The sequence below is a fragment of the Bos javanicus genome, chromosome 26 (assembly GCF_032452875.1).
Source record: "Bos javanicus breed banteng chromosome 26, ARS-OSU_banteng_1.0, whole genome shotgun sequence".
NCBI classification, from domain to species: Eukaryota; Metazoa; Chordata; class Mammalia; order Artiodactyla; family Bovidae; genus Bos; species Bos javanicus.
The window spans coordinates 5,228,027-5,246,945 of record NC_083893.1 but is presented as its reverse complement, the minus strand read 5'-3'; the positions used below and the strand labels follow the sequence as shown (position 1 = coordinate 5,246,945).

The following is an 18,919-nucleotide window of genomic DNA, read 5'->3' as shown; positions in this document are numbered from 1 at the left end:
AATTGTTATGCACAAAACTTAATGTTATGTTATTAAGTTACATTAGGTTTACAGGAATTTTAATAATTGAAGGTAAACATTGACCAATAATTTAGAGCTCACATACATCTTAGGGGCTCTGTCCAAATCATTTTCTCTAATGGGTTCTCAGTGGCCTAAATGCTATCAATATTTTCCTAAAAATAGAGAGCTCTTTGTGGGGATAACTTCTGTGTGTGTCCACATGCCCAGTCATGTCTGACTCTCTGTGACTGCATGGACTGTAGCCCACCAGGCTCCTCTGTCCATGGGATTCTCCAGGCAAGAATACTGGAGTGGGTTGTCATTTTTTTCTCCAGGGAATCTTCCTGACCCAAGGATCAAACCCACCTCTCTTAAATCTCCTACAGGTGGATTTAGACCAGGTGGATTCTTTCCCACTGTGCCTCCTGGGAATCCAGGGATAACTTACACTCTATTCATTTCTTTAAATGTGGATTTAGAACCATGAAAATGTTAAATCAATACCAACATTACTACATTAAATCCATTTGACCACTGTTGTTCTCACCCAATGTGGTGTGTGTCGTGCTGTGCTTAGTCGTTCAATTGTGTTCGACTCTTTGCAATCCCATAAACTGCAACCTACCAGGCTCCTCTGTCCTTGGAGATTCTCCAGAAAAGAATACTGGAGTGGGTTGCCACTGCCCTGCTCCAGGGTATCTACCCAACCCAGGGCTTGAATCCAAGTCTCCTGTGTTGCAGGTGGATTTTTTACCACCTGAGCCACCAGGAACACCCCACAATTTTTCTTTCACTCTCTACTTAGTAAAATCTTCAGACTTGAGATGCTGTTTAAAAGACCCTGTTTAAAATTTAAATATCCTTCAACTCAGCATTTGAGTGATATATTCACATGAGTAACATACATATAATATTATACTGAAACAGCTTAAGTGTTTTAAATTAAATCAAGACATTATAAAAATCTCCAAGAATGATCTATAGAAAGTTTTCCCAGGTATGGTAGAAAAAATAAAAACAAATATATTCAGAAACAACTTTGGAAAGGTAAACTGAAATGACTAGTAGTATCTCTGGCTTATTATCTTTAATTATTATAATTCTTAATTTTGACTGATTCTAAGATTCACCTTCCTATGTATATGATAGTGGACTCATGATTGCTTAGATTTGTGGTCTGTATTTTAATTGAATAATTTTATAGCATTTAGAAAGAGAATAGTTATGTTAAAATAGTAAAAACTTCACCATCAACTATAAATATATTCTAGCACTGATAATTAACTGATTTGAAATTTTAACAAATTATATCATTGAATACCTAAATAATTGAACTTATCATTTATTATTAAATTACTTTCATTAAATTTGATGTGCTCTTTGCACTTAGAAACTTCTCTTTTCAATACCCTTCTTAAAAACTACTTAAATATCCAATTGGAATTTAAATTTGTTATACTCTCCCTTTAACAAAAAAGTAAGATATAGACTACATGAAAGAAAATTCACTACACAATTATTAACAGCAATGTCAAAGTCAATCTGTGGACATTTTTATTCTCACCTCTTATTATATTTAAGTACACCATTTTCTCAGCAGTTTTTGAAAATATTTAGCTAGTTTCCAGAGCCTCTTAATGAAAATGAAAGAGGAGAATGAAAAAGTTGGCTTAAAACTCAACATTCAGAAAACTAAGGTCATGGCAGCCGGTCCCGTCACTTCGTGGCCAATAGGTGGGGAAACAGTGGCAGACTTATTTTTTGGGGCTCCAAAATCACTGCAGATGGTGACTGAAGCCATGAAATTAAAATACACTTACTCTTTGGAAGAAAAGTTATGACTGACCTAGACAGCATATTAAAAAGCAGAGACATTACTTTGCCAACAAAGGTCCATCTAGTCAAGGCTATGGCTTTTCCAGTGGTCATGTATGGATGTGAGAGTTGGACTATAAAGAAAGCTGAACACAGGAGAATTGATGCCTTTGAACTATGGTGTTGGAGAAGACTCTTGAGAGTCCCTTGGACTGCAAGGAGATCCAACCAGTCCATCCTAAAGGAGATCAGTCCTGAATATTCATTGGAAGGACTGATATTGAAGCTGAAACTCCGATACTTTGGACACCTGATGCGAAGAGCTGACTCATTGGAAAAGAGCCTGATATTGGGAAAGATTGAAAACAGGAGGAGAAGGGGATGACAGAGGATAAGATGGTTGGATGGCATCACCAACTCAATGGACATGAGTTTGAGTAAACTCCAGGAGTTGGTGATGGACAGGGAGGCCTGGCATGCTGCAGTCCATGGGGTTGCAAAGAGCTGGACATGACTGAGCGACTGAACTGAACTGAACTGAGCCAGCTTCTTGTCTGTTAACTATATGTTAACTAATAGAGAAAGGACAAACAATTCTAAGATGCTCACAATACTCTCATATAGACACATATATACTCAATGTCTTTCCTTAAGAAACTAAGCTACCGTTTCTGTTTTTCTTTAATTACTTGTGCTCTTTTCAAACGTCAGAAATATCAAATTGTTTGAAAAAGTGTCATATGTTTTGAAATATTCTCCTCCTTGTGAATATTTTAAAAATATATTGAAAAGGTGGGTGGCATAGGCCAAGTCAATTACTCTGAACTTTTTATGTGATCACAGAAACAAATAATATTTAAAACTCTACAACCCACTAATAACCACTGTTACTAGTTTGAGGTGTTTTCTATCAGAATTATCTATATATCTAGCATCTATCTATCTGTATATTTTCACAGTGATATTTCACCACTTTGCATATATCTAAAGTTTGTTGATTATTTTTACCCCACGTTATAACCACTGTTCTAAATCAATGCATCTGCTTTTCAAAAACACAATTTGCAATGATATGCAACTTCCACTAATGTTATAGTTATGCTGTATAGTTGTACATCGAAGTTGCTTATATTATTTTGCGTGTTAAGTCACTTCAGTCATGTCTGACTATGTGAAACCCTATGGACTATAGCCTCCCAGGCTTTTCTGTCCATGGGATTCTCCAGGCAAGAATATTGTAGTGGGTTGCCATGCTTTTCTCCAGGGGATCTTCCTGACCCAGGCATCAAACCCACATCTTTTACATCTCCTGCACTGACAAGCAGGTTTGTGACAAATCTCTAATTTATCATACATCTACTTCCCAGTCTTAAACACACACACATACAGATACACTCACACATACTTCAAAAATGCTACACTTTTTTAAAAATTTTTATTTTATTTTTAAACTTTACATAATTGTATTAGTTTTGCCAAATATCAAAATGAATCCATCAAGGTGAAAAGACAGCCTTCAGAATGGGAGAAAATAATAGCAAATGAAGCAACTGACAAACAACTAATCTCAAAAATATACAAGCAACTCCTACAGCTCAACTCCAGAAAAATAAGTGACCCAATCAAAAAATGGGCCAAAGAACTAAATAGACATTTCTCCAAAGAAGACATACAGAGGGCTAACAAACACATGAAAAGATGCTCAACACCACTCATTATCAGAGAAATGCAAATCAAGACCACTATGAGGTACCATTTCACACCAGTCAGAATGGCTGCGATCCAAAAATGCTACACTTTTTTTTTTTTTTCACTCACTGATGACTATTTGTTTCTTTTTTTTTTTTTGCATTGATTGATTTTATTTTTAAACTTTACATAATTGTATTAGTTAATTTGAGAATTGAGAACAACACTATATTTTTTTCATTTCCTTTAAGAATTATTTTGAAAAAAAATTATTTTATATTCCTACATTCAGTTGCACATATATTTAAAATATTAAATTACATTTTTATTGATTTGTATTTTATTTTTTGTTTTAATACACATATCTAAATACTTATATCATGATTTACTTATTTTTAAAATCTTTACTTTTATTGACCAGTCAACTGACATATGTCCTTGAATTTTTTTTCAGTGAGAAAATGTGAATACTTGTATATATGAGAATGTTAATGGCTGAATGAAAAGTATTGACTGAGTATTATGTTCTCCATTTCACTAACTTTCTCTGTTCATAAACTTGACTCCATTGTTATCCAGTTTTGTTTTTGTGGATCAGAAATCTGAGCTCTACCTAGTGTTTGGTTCCTTTATGGTTTTTCTTTATTGGTCTTACCGAAATTTGCTTGTATCTTGAAATTAAATAGTAAATCAGAAATTTTCTGAGTACAGGCATATCTCATTTTATGGCACTTTGCCTCACTGTACTTCACAAACACTGCATCTTTTACAAATTGGAACTTTGAAGTAAACCCGTGTCAAACAAGTCTATCAGAACCATTTTTCCAAAATCATTTGTTCACTTTTTGTCTCTGTATCATATTTTGGTAATCCTTACAGTATTTCAGACATTTTCACTATCACTATGCTTGTTACAGTGTTCTGCAATCAATAGTCTTTACTGCTACTACTGCAGCTGTTTTGGAGCCCCAGGAACTGTGCCCATACAGTAAATGGTGCAACTTAATTAATAAATGGTGTATGTGTTCTGACTGCTCCACAACCATTTGTTCCCTGATCTTTCTCACTCATCTTGGGCCTCTTAATTCTGTGATACACAACACTGTTGAACTTAAGCCAATTAATAACCCTACAACGGACTCTAAGTGTTTAAGTAGAAGGAAGAATGGAAATCTCTCACTTCAGAACAAAAGATAGAAATGATTACACTTAGTGAAGGTGGAAAGCCAAGATAGGTTGGAAGCAAGGTTTCTTTGGCCAAACAGCTAGCCATGTCATGAATGCAAAGGAAAAGTTCTTGAAGGAAATTCAAAATGTTAATTTTGTGAACATATGAATGATTAGAAAGCAAAACATTCTTATTGCTAATATGAAGAATGTTTTTGGTCTGGATAGACGATTAAACCAGCTATAACAAATTAAGAGTTGCTTCTTATGGATAAGCAAAGAAATTGGTTTCTTAATATGGAATCCACCCCTGGTGAAGATGGTATGAAAATTGTTGAAATGACAACAAAGGATTTAGAACATTCCATAAATTAGTCAAAAAGCAGCAGCATAGATTGGGAGGATTGGCTCCGATTCTGAAAGAAATTCTGCCATGGTTAAAATACTCTCAAACCCCATTACTTGTGACAGAGAAATGGTTCATGAAATTAGTTTTATTATTCCAGTTCTACTTTCTACTCTAACAGTAGCTTTATTTCACCATTAATCTCATGATTTATATATTTCATTTCTTATTTTTATTTGAAATTCAAAGCTTTAAAATAGACAACATGTTTCTTTTAATATCTGTCTTAATAACATTTTTTTCTTTTTATCTTGAATATAAAATATTCTTCTCCTTCAATGTTCCAGAATATTTCTTGGGATTCACATGTATCTCAACCAGTGTTTTGATTGCTTGGTGCCTTTATGACTGCGAAGTTCCCATATTTCTGTGGTGGGAAGCTGAATTTCTATTTTTACCTGTCTGTGGGGTTTTTCACTCTTTATTTCAAAACAGCAGCAGTCTTATCGTTGTTGTTGCACAAATCTGACTTAGATTCCTTGTTTCCAGTGTTGGTGCCACTTTTAATCTCTTTTTATGTCTTTACAAATATTTCAATATGGTCATGGGTAAAGATAAATCTAGTACCTAAAGCTACCTGCCATTTCAATCCAGACCTTCCTACTATAGGTTTATGAGCAGGAAAATAACAAGATAAAAGATGTGTTACATAAAACTATGTTTTCACTTATGAATAAGATTAACACTCTGAGAGAAAGCCTCTTTTCTAACTTTTCCAAATAGAAACATAATTGTTCTTTCCTCATTATGGTCCTGGCTATAGCTTTAACCTTCAGCAGTCTATTGCTCAGAAGTCTTACTTTCCTAGTTCATTGTACATTATAGAGAAGTGAAGTGCAGAGGAAAGCATGCTGCCATCACAGCTGGAAAGACCAAAGTCTGTGTGCTCCAAAATGTAGTATGAATACTAACTCAGCCTTCTAAGAGTATAATAATAACATTAATTAACATCAAATTGTATCAATTAATTTCACATCAATTTAAACTTACGACCATTTCTTGGCTTAAAAAGTAACTTTTGCAGTCCTTTGCAGTGACTATTTCAGGTTAATACTAAATATTAGTTTTTAAATGCCTTAGTTATGCATAATTTTCTTTCTGATAGCAGTAAAATAAATTAAACAGAAGGATCATTATTATTCCTTTCACTGTTAGTGCCTGACTTTGTGTCTTACACATTGCAGATACTCAAATACCATTTACCCAATGAGAAAACTGTGGCTATTGAATGAATTCTGTGAGTAAAATAATTATAGCAAAATAAATCTGATAGGAACATCCAAAGAAAGAGGCAAATTTTAGAAAAACAATGACTGGTGATAAATTTTCTTGGGGGTTGAGCCTACCAAAGAAAAATGAATTTTTAATTCAGAATTAGAAAAAAAAATAAGATTTAAAAAATAAATGGAATTCAGTGTTTTTATATTAATTTCAGATGTTGATTAGACCTTTATTCTATATAAATATATAAAAATAATTATTGCATTTTCCTGCATTTTTGAGCTTCCCTGGTAGCTCAGAGGTTAAAGCGTCTGCCTGCAATGCGGGAGACCAGGGTTCGATCACCAGGTTCGGAAGATCCCCTGGAGAAGGAAACGTACTCCACTCCAGTGCTCTTGCCTGGAAAATCCCATGGATGGAGGAGCCTGGTAGGCTACTGTCCATGGGGTCACAAAGAGTCGGACGCGACAGAGCAACTTCATTTTATGCTCACTTTCACTATAAAACTGAACTACACACTGTATCCTTTCATTTCAGTTCAGTTCCGTTCGGTCTCTAGTCGTGTTCGATTCTTTGCGACCCCATGAACTGCAGCACGCCAGGCCTCCCTGTCCATAACCAACTCCCGAGTTCACTCAGACTCACGTCCATCAAGTCGGTGATGCCATCCAGCCATCTCATCTCTGTCGTCCCCTTCTCCCTCTGCCCCCAATCCCTCCCAGCATCAGAGTCCTTCCCAGTGAGTCAACTCTTCCCATGAGGTGGAGTTTCAGCTTTAGCATCATTCCATCCAAAGAACACCCAGGACTGATCTCCTTCAGAATGGACTGGTTGGATCTCCTTGCAGTCCAAGGGACTCTCAAGAGTCTTCTCCAACACCACAGTTCAAAAGCATCAATTCTTCAGCACTCAGCATTCTTCACAGTCCAACTCTCAGATCCACACATGACTACTGGAAAAACCATAGCCTTGACTAGATGGAACTTTGTTGGCAAAGTAATATCTCAGCTTTTCAATATGCTATCTAGGTTGGTCATAACTTTCCTTCTTGTATCCTTTACAGTTGCTGCTGCTACTGCTGCTGCCAAGTCGCTTCAGTCGTGTCCAACTCTGTGCGACCCCATAGACAGCAGCCCACCAGGCTTCCCGTCCCTGGGATTCTCCAGGCAAGAACACTGGAGTGGGTTGCCATTTCCTTCTCCAATGTATGAAAGTGAAAAGTGAAAGTGAAGTTGCTTAGTCGTGTCCAACTCTTAGCGACCCCATGGACTGCAGCCTACCAGGCTCCTCCGTCCATGGGATTTTCTAGGCAAAAGTACTGGATTGGGGTGCCATTGCCTTCTCTGATCCTTTACAGTTACCATATTAATTTACTATTATATGATGGGGCTTCCCCAGTGGCTCAGTTGTACAGAATCTGTCTACAATGCGGGAGTCACAGTAGATGTGGATTTGATCCCTGGATTGGGAAGATCCCCTAAAGGAGGGCACAGCAACCCACTTCAGTATTCTTGTCTGGAGAATCCCATGGACAGAGGAGCCTGGCATGCTACAGTCCATAGGGTCACAAAGAGTCCGACATGACTGAGGCAATTTAGCATGGCATGTAATAGTTACTATTAACAGTAACTGGCTTCTCTGGTGGCTTAGATGGTAAAGAACTCACCTGCAATGCAGGAGATCCAGATTCAATCCCTGGGTTGGGAAGATACCCTGGAAAAGGGAAAGGCCACCCACACTACTATTCTTGCCTAGAGAATTGATAAGGCTGAACTTATCCTATTGGATTTCGGTTTGGAAAACAAAATACCATATACTTTTGATCTGTTTCTTGTTATTAGAAATTGGGTGAAGAAAAAGAAGCATCTCTTGTTGCCAAAAATACCCACTGTCTCAACCGAAGGTCATTCTGTATTACTTAACCCATAATGAGAGAAACTTCTAAAGATTCTGCAGGTCTCTTCTTGACAAATAGAACAATAAAAAGAAATTTGGACAAAAAATGGAAATGTGCATCAGGATACACTAATATTAATACAAACCAAATGCCTTATGATTATACAGTGGAAGTGAGAAATAGATTTAAAGGACTATATCTGATAGATAGAGTGCCTGATGAACTATGGACTGAGGTTCATGACATTGTACAGGAGATAGGGATCAAGATCATCCCCATGCAAAAGAAATGAAAAAAGCAAAATGGCTGTCTGGGGAGGCCTTACAAATAGCTGTGAAAAGAAGAGAAGCGAAAAGCAAAGGAGAAAAGGAAAGATATAAGCATCTGAATGCAGAGTTCCAAAGAATAGCAAGAAGAGATAGGAAAGCCTTCCTTAGTGATCAATGCAAAGAAATAGAGAACAACAGAGTGGGAAAGACTAGAGATCTCTTCAAGAAAATTAGAGAGACCAAGGGAATATTTCATGCAAAGATGGGCTTAATAAAGGACAGAAATGGTATGGCCCTAAGAGAAGCAGAAGATATTAAGAAGAGATGGCAAGAATACACAGAAGAACTGTACAAAAAAGATATCCACAACCAAATAATCACGATGGTGTGATTACTCACCTAGAGCCACACATCCTGGAATGTGAAGTCAAGTGGGCCTTAGAAAGCATCACTATGAACAAAGCTAGTAGAGGTGATGGAATTCCATTCAAGCTATTTCAGATCCTGGAAGATGATGCTGTGAAAGAGCTGCACTCAATATGCCAGGAAATTTGGAAAACTCAGCAGTGGCCACAGGACTGGAAAAGGTCAGTTTTCATTCCAATCCCAAAGAAAGGCAATGCCAAAGAGTGCTTAAACTACCGCACAACTGCACTCATCTCACACGCTAGTAAAGTCATGCTCCAAATTCTCCAAGCCAGGCTTCAGCAATACGTGAACCGTGAAGTTCCAGATGTTCAAGCTGGTTTTAGAAAAGGCAGAGGAACCAGAGATCAAATTGCCAACATCCATTGGATCATCAAAAAAGCAAGAGGGTTCCAGAAAACATCTATTTCTGCTTTGTTGACTATGCCAAAGCCTTTGACTGTGTGGATCACAATAAACTGTGGAAAATTCTGAAAGAGATGGGAATACCAGACCACCTGACCTGCCTCTTGAGAAACCTATATGCATGTCAGGAAGCAACAGTTAGAACTGGACATGGAACAACAGACTGGTTCCAAATAGGAAAAGGGGTACGTCAAGGCTGTATTTTGCCACTCTTCTTATTTAACTTCTATGCAGAGTAGATCATGAGAAACACTGGGCTGGAAGAAGCACAAACTGGAATCAAGATTGCTGGGAGAAATATCAATAGCCTCAGATATGCAGATGACACCACCCTTATGGCATAAAGTGAAGAGGCACTAAAAAGCCTTTTGATGAAAGTGAAAGAGGAGAGTGAAAAAGTTGGTTTAAATCTCAATATTCAGAAAATGAAGATCATGGCATCTGGTCCCATCACTTCATGGGAAATAGATGGGGAAACAGTGGAAACAGTGTTAGACTTTATTTTTTGGGCTCCAAAATCACTGCAGATGGTGATTGCAGCCATGAAATTAAAAGACACTTACTCCTTGGAAGGAAAGTTATGACAAACCTAGATAGCATATTAAAAATAAGAGACATTACTTTGCCAACAAAGGTCCATCTAGTCAAGGCTATGGTTTTTCCAGTAGTCATGTGTGGATGTGAGAGTTGGACTGTGAAGAAAGCTGAGCACCAAAGAATTGATGCTTTTGAACTGTGATGTTGGAGAAGACTCTTGAGAGTCCCTTGGACTGCAAGGAGATCCAACCAGTCCATTCTGAAGGAGATCAGCCCTGGGATTTCTTTAGAAGGAATGATGCTGAAGCTGAAACTCCAGTACTTTGGCCACCTCACTGAAGAAGAGTTGACTCATTGGAAAAGACTCTGATGCTGGGAGGGATTGGGGGCAGGAGGAGAAGGGGATGACAGAGGATGAAATGGCTGGATGCCATCACCGACTCGATGGACGTGAGTTTGAGTGAACTCCGGGAGTTAGTGATGGCCAGGGAGGCCTGGTGTGCTGCGATTCATGGGGTCGCAAAGAGTCGGACACAACTGAGCGCTGAACTGAGCTGAACTGAGGGTTTCAATGCTTTATAAAGTTTCATTTTTTGATAGATAGTCTTGGTGGGCTTATGTCTGCCTCACTAAATAGTACGTGACACTTGGCAACGCATGCATAGCAACAGCCTTGATCATGGTTTCCCGTGCATTCTTTCCCAACTCATACAGGTACTGCCTGAGTCACAAATAAAATGGGAGCTTCCCCACAAACTAAACCATTAGTGACATTTAAACCCACAGCATAGGAAGGACTCTGGAAGAATTTAGCTCTTTTTGTGGAAGCACGAAGTGAGACATTTAGTTTTAATGCTTGAAAAAGTATGACCCGGCCTGTTTTCAGACATCTATTTTGTCCTTGCAGTAAAGACTACTACTTTAAACCACAGCAGGGGAGCTGTTGATAACTTTGGATGCGGATTCCTGCAGGGCACTGATAGATACTTCATAAATCTTTTCCAAATGGTATTCTTGATATTTGCCCACACAGTCTCTGGAAGCATTCACAAAACTTTTCAATTTTTCTTCAGAAGTTCAACATAATAGTTTTTTCTCTCCCATTCCTGCTTTAGTAGCAAGTATGTCTTCTACATAGAATGTACTTATTTTCCACTACTGACATTCAAAGTGTGGATACCATTACACTTGCACAAGAAGTATTTGATTAAAAAAAAAAGAAAACAGTTGCAGTTGTTGGGTCTGATCTCAGAAAACAAATATAATCATGATATGTGTGAGAATAGTTTTAGGTAATCTTCATTCTGAAAATAAAAAAAACTCAGGACTTTTATATATATATATATACATATATATATATATACAATAAAGATTTATGCAAAAAATAATAACAACACTCTTCTAATCCTCTTTGGCAATCTATCCGCCTTCCTGACCTGTATTTCTTTCTCCATATTTTAAAAAAGAGAGATGGCCAATGTCTCAATGGATATAGCAATCTCATATTACTTCTTTGTAACTTTACTAAGACAACTCTTTGTATTGCATTTGGACCTACATTGCACTGGCCGACTCTCATGAAATAGGGCATTCTTAGGTGTTCTTTTGATTCTTATTGTTGAAAACTATGATTGTACTTTCCTGATAAAATATTTCCAAATATCAAAACTTGAATGACTGAGCAGCTCACTCTCAGAATCCTTTGACGCTGTTTAGTCACTAAGTTGTGTCTGACTTTGCGACCCCATGGATCGTAGCCCACCAGACTCCTCTATTTATGGCATGTCCCAGGTAAGAATGCTGGAGGAGGTTACCATTTCCTTCTCCAAGGGATCTTCCAGTTCCAGGGATCAAATCTGTCTCCTGCTTGGCAGGCAGATTCATTCATTCATTCACTGAGCCACCTAAGAAGCCCTTCAGAATTCTATTGCTGTTTATACCCAAAAATACCAGTCAAAAGTAAAGTATTCAAACTAGAAATGAAGTGTATGACATTAACTACTACACAAATTAACCAAATATATATGTTACTTTTCTACTGAATTCAATCAACTAATGAACCAGTACAGCAACAAGAAGGCTTGTAGCTAAATATGGGGAAAAAGTGGAGTTTCAATTAGAAAAGCATTTGAACTCTCCAACAATGATCTAATAGAGAACAAGGAAATAAATAATTAAGTACTTTTTTTTAAGAAATGGAGAATCAAATGGTCAGCTGTTTATTTAGAAAATATTTGAACTGGTTATCCTAATCAATTAATTCACAGGTACTTACTGAAAGGAAAATTAAAAAGAAAAAAAAAAGAAATGGGAAGTAGAATAATGCTCATTGTTATTCTACTTGTCCCTGATTCTATATATTTAATTTTCAGAACACCACTTCTATACAACTCTGGGGACATTCCCAGTGATCTAGAGGCTAAGATTCTGTGTTGCCAGGGCAGGGGGCCTGGGTTCAATCCCTGGCTGGCAACTAGGTCCTGCATGCCTCAACTAACACCTGGCATGGCCAGATAGATAAACATTCGGCTACCACAGGTGGTGCAGTGGTAAGGAATCCTTTTGCCAATGCAGGAGATATGGATTCCTGGGTTAGGAAGATCCCCTGGAGTAGGAAATGACAATCCACTCCAGTTTTCTTGTCTGGAAAATTCCATGGACAGAGGAGCTTGGAGCCCGGTGGGTTACAGTCCATGGGGTTGCAAAGAGTCAGACGTGGCTGAGCATTTCCACTTGCAACTATTATAAAATCTGTCAAAAACCTTGAGAGGCAAGTGGTACAGTTTGAATAAAAATCTGACTCTAACTCTTTGCCTTTGGAGTTCTTTGATTTTATATCATTATGTGGATGAGTAAGGCCACTTTTCCTCACTTACTTGTCTGACTGTCCCTTCCACCACTATTTTTCTTGTTCCCTGAACTCTAGAACATCTGGCTTTATTCTTCTGATTTTTTTTTTACATTTTTTATTGACAAAATTTAGTACATAATAATTGGAGAGGGCAGTGGCACCCCACTCCAGTACTCTTGCCTGGAAAATCCCAGGGATGGAGGAGCCTGGTAGGCTGCAGTCCATGGGGTCGCTAAGAGTCAGACATGACTGAGTGACTTCACTTTCACTTTTCCCTTTCATGCATTGGAGAAGGAAATGGCAACCCACTCCAGTGTTCTTGCCTGGAGAATCCCAGGGATGGGAAGCCTGGTGGGCTGCCGTCTATGGGGTCACACAGAGTCGGACACGACTGGAGTGACTTAGCAGAATATATAATAATAAGAGTACTTTTCGGTAGTGTGATTCTAAGGAGAAGAATGGAATGCTTTTTAGGGAAAAGATAAGATTTTACTTAATTGGGGTTCAAAATGAGTGTTCTTTATCATCAAATAGATTGCAAATGTTTATCTGTTAAAAAAAAAAAATCTTTTCTTATGAGCCTAACAAAAACAAACATCAGTCCAGATTTGATCTGAGGGTCATGGTTTGCAACCCATGGCTTTCTTCCTGAAGTCTATATTCTGAAGCTTGGAAGGCAAAGGTTTTTCAAGATTTGGCTACAGACTACTGTCTTTCCCTCCTGTTTCCCAGTACTTCCATTATATACTGCTCTAGCCAAACTAAAATGCTTATCATTCACTGTAAACCACCTATATCTCCCCAGATCTAGCCCTTTAACCATGCTGTTCCCAACATGAGCTCTCAATATCAAAATAGTCCAAGGTTCTGCTCAAATGTCACCTCCTATTTTAAGTTTATTCCTGAATCTCCAGCTGGAATTGACCCTTTATTCCTTTGAAAACCCACAGGATGGGTGTTCCTATTTCAGATCACTTGTACATGTTTTATGACTCAGATTCTAGAGCATTAGCACTGTGGTTCATTCATTTGGTGTTTCTCTCAGCATATAGCATGAACAGATGTTCAACATATAATTGTAGAATTCAAGATTGAACACAGAGGGAGAATTATTCATGTTAGAAGCTTCCTGCTGTTTTTTCCATTCTGAGTTGCATCTCCTTCCCTTGTTTCACTTCCAATCCACTTGTGACTAGTTCCCTGTATTCAATTCCTTTAATTCAACCACAACATGAGCTCTGTTTCTCACTTTCTCATGAAAGTGAAAGTGAAGTCACTCAATCGTGTCCGACTCTTTGCGACGCCATGGACCGTAGCCTACCAGGCTCCTCCGTCCATGGGATTTTCCAGGCAATAGTACTGGAGTGGATTGCCATTTCCTTCTCCAGGGGATCTTCCCAACCCAGGGATCGAACCCAGGTGTCCCACATTGTAGACAGACGCTTTACTGTCTGAGCCACCAGGGAAGTCCAATAATTAACATAAGTGCATAAAATAAATAATATATCTATATGTGTGTGTGTATATATATATACACACCATGTGAATTGGGCTACTCTGGTGTTTCAGTCAGTAAAGAATCTACCTGCAATGCAGGAGATCTAGGTTTTATCACTGAGTCAGAAATGTCCCTGGAGAAGGAACTAGCAATCCACTCCAGTATTCTTGCCTGGGAAATATCCTGGATAGAGGAACCTGGTGGGCTACAGTCCATAGGACTGCAAAGAGTTGGACATATCTTAGGGACTAAACCACTACCAAAATGTGAGAATTAATGCCAAAGATCCATCAAAATACAAGAAAGGAGAATACCGAAACTAAAATGTTCCTGAAGCAGTAAGTTAGATAGAGGTTTTCCATAGTGTTTCTCTTGTAAAAATGTGCCAAACTTTTCTGTTTTCAGCTTTTTTATATTCGCAGTTTCTTTAGCCTTCCATTTCATTACTCAGGTCTCAACTCAAATGACCTTCTTCAAGGAAGTCTTCCTTTGACTACTCTAGCCAACAAACCCCTTCATTCAATTGCACTCATAGTACTCACTGTATGCTGTGTTCAGCATGTATGTATCAGTGCCTGAAATTATCTTATGGAAATTTTAATTTTCTGTCTCTCTACACTAAAATGTATGTTCCTGGAAAATATATGATCCATTGGTGTCTATATTCCTAGTTCCCAAAACACTGTTGTAAAAATCTCTCCTTCAATCTTTGTTTATTTCTCTCTCTCTCATTCTGATGACAGATAGATAGAATGTACTTACATATAATCAACTAACTGAATCTTTTCGGTGATAAAAAAAATAAGACTTTCCTTGTTAAGGAGCCTAAAATGCACTTGCAAGAAAAGATCAGTTACTATATGTCTCAACTAATAATTAAAAGCAGTGCATACTTTGTGGAGCTTTCCACTAAACTGTTTGCAGAAAGGAGAGGTTGGGTGATATCTATAAACCTGAGGAATTAATATTACCTCTTGTTTTTTGCAGACTATTACTGACTCTGTGGATCACAATAAACTATGGAAAATTCTAAAAGAGATGGGAATACCAGGACCACCTGACCTGCCTCTAGAGAAACCTGTATGCAGGTCAGGAAGCAACAGTTAGAACTGGACATGTAACAACCGACTGTTTCCAAATAAGAAAAGGAGTACGTTAAAGCTGTATATTGCTACCCTGCTTATTTAACTTATATGCAGAGTACATCTCGCAAAATGCCAGGATGGATGAAGCAAAAGCTGGAATCAAGATTGCCAGGAGAAATATCAATAACCTCAGATATGCAGATGATACCACCCTTATAGCAGAGACCAAATAAGAACTAAAGAGCCTCTTGATGAAAGTGAAAGAGGAGAGTGAAACATTGGCTTAAAGCTCAACATTCAGAAAACTAAGATCATGGCATCTGGTCCCATCATTTCCTGGCAAATAGATGAGGAAAATGGAAACGATGACAGACTTTATTTTCTTGGGCTCCAAAATCACTACAAATGGTGACTGCATCCATGGAATTAAAAGAGAGTTGCTCCTTGGAAGAAAAGTTATGACAAACCTAGACAGCATATTAAAATGTAGAGACATTATTTTGCCAACAAAGATCCATCTAGTCAAATCTATGGTTTTTCCAATAGTCATGTATGGATGTGAGTTGGACTATAAAGAAAGCTGAGTGCCAAAGAATGGATGCTTTTGAACTACGGTGTTGGAGAAGACTCTTGAGAGTCCCTTGGACAGCAAGAGGATCCAACAAGTCCATCCTAAAGGAAATTAGTCCTGAATACTCATTGGAAGGATTGATGCTGAAGTGGAAACTCCAATAAAACGGCCACCTGATGCAAAAAGTGACTCATTTGAAAAGACTCTGATGCTGGGAAAGATTGAAGGCAGGAGGAGAAGGGGATGACAGAGGATGAGATGGTTGGATGGCATCACTGGCTTGATGGACATGAGTTTGAGCAGGCTCCGAGAGTTGGTGATGGACAGGGAAGCCTGGCGTGCTTCAGTCCATGGGGTTGCAAAGAGTTGGACATGACTGAGTGACTGAACTGAACTTAAAGAAGATAGAACTTGTGGAAAATGATTCTTTCTTTTGTTTATTTTTCAGAAATATAGAACTACTCTTAATTGGAGAAAGTAAGTCAAATGAGGAGTTAAAATAAAATACCTGTTACTATTAAAACATGTATGAAATTTTTTGATATATAGTTTGCTGAAAATAATATAGATTTATTTCTTAAAATAATAAATTTGTAGATTTATATTATAGGGGTTTATAGACATATACTCTCAGTACATTCCAGTAAATCAATGGAATTAGAATATGATGTCATACAAATATATTTAGCCACTGGTTTCAAATAACATACAATGTAAACATTTATTTTTAAGTAACATACTTGTGAAATTGACATTACATGGAAGGCATTCACTTTTGCTCCTTTTATATGTGCAGACAATCAGTTAAAAGGTGTTGAAGAACAAACAGCTTCTGTTAATATATGCATTGTTCTGTGCATGAGACCTGGCCCAGAACTGAATTACCAGATGACATCTGTTCAGTATTAAAAGAGCCTAGGTATAAAAAGAATCTCAGATATTTCACATGTAAAAATATTTGGTAAATTGGTAAATTCACAACCTCTCAGTGATTCTTTTCCTTTTTTGGGGGACACCCTCCTGTGGTGTAATTTTTACCCAATATTCCAGAGCCGTCTCTGCCAGAGATGAAAAACTAGAGATGGGGTTGCTTAGATACAGTAAACCCTGCGTAGCCAAGGGGAATTTGAAGGTCAAAGTGTGAATTAGATTGATATCTTGTTCTTGTTTGAAAATGGAATTTATTTTTTTTGCTGACAAAGTAGGAATATATGGACAGAAAAGAAAATATGGACTGTATTTTTCTATGGAATTAAATTCACCAAAAAATAATAGATATCAGGAAAATACATAGTGAATATCATTGTAGTAACAATCCACTTAGAATTGAGAGGCTATGAGTCAAAACCTTCACTCTTTATTCTGCCAAAATAGGTCGAGTGATAGTTTCAACTGAGGAAAAATCCCACACTAATATTAAATATAAATAACTGCTAAAGGGCAAACAGAATGACATCCTAACACTGGCTTAGGGGCAAAGCTAGAAATGCAATGGAGCTAAACCCTGAGTTGACTACATAAAAACAACCTTGGTATAAAAATGTCTCCTTAAACCTAGTTTTGAAACACCTGTTTATGTACTTAATTTTTTCTAACAGAATAAAAAATTTGATAATAAGAAATAAATATAATACAATAATAACAAATATGAATAAATTCTCATATGGAAAATATTTTTCAATGACTCTGACAGCCATACTTCTTCAAAATCTTGTCTAGAAAATACCATTATGAGGCACTAATTATAACTATAACTCACAATACAAAATCTTGATATAAAACTAAAACTTTTTAAATTTTTCTATTTAGCATTTGTGTTTTTGTTTTGTTTTTAAATTTCGACTTGAAATAAGAAATGTGGGAAGCCTAACAGGAGCAAATTAAAATGACACTTTTTCTTTTTTTTGACACTTTTTCTTTTGCCATGCATTCTGTAAAACTTTCTTATTCACTCTCAATCTTACAGAAAGTATGTATCATAGAAAAGATTCTTGAAAGAATTATACAACTCCAGCATTTGAGGAGACAGTGACCTAAAATTACTTTAAAAGTAATCTTCACCATAATGGAATGCTGCAGGAGGGCTGAAAGTTTCACTTTTAGAAAATAACAAATTGCATGGCATTTAATAGGCCTTGACTAAATAGGCTACAGCCTTGGAAAGAAAATCACTTTTAGCATTGGCCTTCTTGCTAATGTATTGAATTCTTCTATAATACTTGACCCTGCCAGAGGTTGCCTAAGGTTTAGCTGGAGCTGTGTCCTGAGGGCCTGGAATGAGTTCAGAATCATAATGTACCTTGTTTTTGGTGGCAGCATAAGGAAATGAGAAGAAATATCATGAATGGTATAGGAGAGTCAAATAAAACTAAGGATATAGTGAATGTAAGCAATTTGAACTAGGCTAGATCAGAAGAATAGTAGTCAAAGTCAGATGAGATAGAGACAGAGAGGAGATGAGAAGGGACATAGTAAAAAGAAAGCAGAGTAGAAAAAAGTAGAAAGTTGCATAGTAGAAAGCTGCATAGCAGAAAGCAGCAATGTGGAGTAATCCCTGAGTAAATTTCAGGAATATTTAATTATAATTCTTATAACTTTCCATTACTAGGGTGGGCTATTTAAATAAGCCAAAGTGAACTGGACAAGGACATTGGTGAAGATGTTTCTTCTTTGGGTGTTTCTTGAACCCTAGAGAAATCTGTAGGAAATAGACTCAATTTAGTCCTGGAAACTCACTCTGTATGTTGTATTCTTGAAATCCGTGGAATACAGGGCAATGAACATAACCCACACACATACAAAAAGCCTCAGCCATTCCAAAGAGAAAACAAGAAAATACAAATGATGATTATTTTGATATAAAATATTACTTCAATCTAGATTAAAATAAAAAAAAAACTTTCCTAAGAATGGATTAAGATAGATTTTTAATGATAGTATCAGGAACATGGCAGCTCATTTCATGCACTAGAAGCAAGGAAAATCATAGGAAAGAAAGAAATTATGAACGTGAATTCATTTTGAAGAATCATTGCTATGTAGCGACAGTAATGATATTTATACGTAACATAAAATCACA

The 18,919-nt window shown here is 37.2% G+C and overlaps 1 protein-coding gene across 1 annotated transcript in view; it reads right to left on the bottom strand.

The window, feature by feature from the left end:
- The window catches only part of PCDH15 (protocadherin related 15), a 1,038,229-nt gene that overhangs the window by 392,873 nt on the left and 626,437 nt on the right, over window positions 1-18,919 (bottom strand). The window lies entirely within an intron of this gene.